We start from the raw sequence: 1239 nt of genomic DNA on the forward strand, positions 1-1239 counted from the left end.
CAGTAATGCCGATGTTTAATTGCAGCTGAAGATGCTCTCCCCCCAAAAAAGGCCCATACAAAACCCCAGCATGCTGCCCTGAAAGGAAGGAGAAGGGTGCTGCTTGCTGCAGAAGGAGCCAGCTCTGCATGAGCCAGCGGCTGTGGCACAGAAGGAGTGGGCAGGAGGACAGCCACCACCAGCTCACAGAGCCCCCTGGGAGCCCTGTCGCCACAGTGGGGAGGTGGTATCTCACTTTGGAGGCTGCTGCCCTCCGGGGAGAGCTCCGCCAGAAGACACTCTTGCCTGGAGAGAACTGATGAAGTGTTGCAAAAAGTTTTCCTGGAGAATGTCCTACTTTTAAAAGCCTCTGTCAGGATTTCACTGTGCTGAGGTGTGTGTCTGTGTGAAGGAGCAGGAACGAGGCCAACTGAACCTGAACCCGGCTTCAGTTTAACACCAGACATGGGGGTATAGCAGACCCAGATCAAGACAGACTTATTTCTAGGAGCAAGGCCCCAAGGCAACTCTTCCAATGAGGAACCCATCTCTGCCTGGCACCCCCCATGTATAATCCCGAAGGGCACTGGCTGGGCTTTTAGCACAAACTCAGCCGATCCCTCAAGCCTGCTGACACAAGCCTGTAGGTCCCTCATCACTTCCTTCACTAGGGTCCAAAATGCACTCCATGCCCAAATTTCTCCTGGGACATATTCACCCGGGATTCAAGAGACCCGTGTGCAGGTCACTGCTCTGTCACAGGCTTAGACATGCACTAATGCTCAGCCCTCTGCCAGCCCTTCTCACTTGCACAAAGCAGGGCTGAAGAGCCTCCTCCCCCTCCACAGCTGTTGCAAGGACACCTGTGTTAATGACCGTGGGGAACTGGGGCCACAGGAGTCAAGCAAGTACACGCCAGCCTTCTGACTCAGTGTGTCGAGGAGTGGATGACTCACGTTTACTAGGTTAGTTAAAACAAGTATTCAAGAGCGAAAGATGCATGAGCCCTTTCAGAGAAGAGGCATCAGAGAAAAGGCGCTTGTGGAAGGGAAGAAGATGAGATGCTCCTAGGAGGACTTTGTTCATTAGGGTCAACAGTGGCATAGAAATCACAGCAAAGCAAAGACAAAGACTTCCAGTGCTAGGGCAGCCTCCCCAAAGATGTCAGGAACATGGAGGCACAGCTCCCCACTCCTGCTATTCTCTTTTAACAGAACACAATTCCTCCTGAAACTGGATTAGCAAGGTTGCAAATTGCAT

This window comes from Buceros rhinoceros, unplaced genomic scaffold (assembly GCF_000710305.1).
Source record: "Buceros rhinoceros silvestris isolate BGI_N320 unplaced genomic scaffold, ASM71030v1 scaffold18633, whole genome shotgun sequence".
Lineage (NCBI taxonomy): Eukaryota > Metazoa > Chordata > Aves > Bucerotiformes > Bucerotidae > Buceros > Buceros rhinoceros.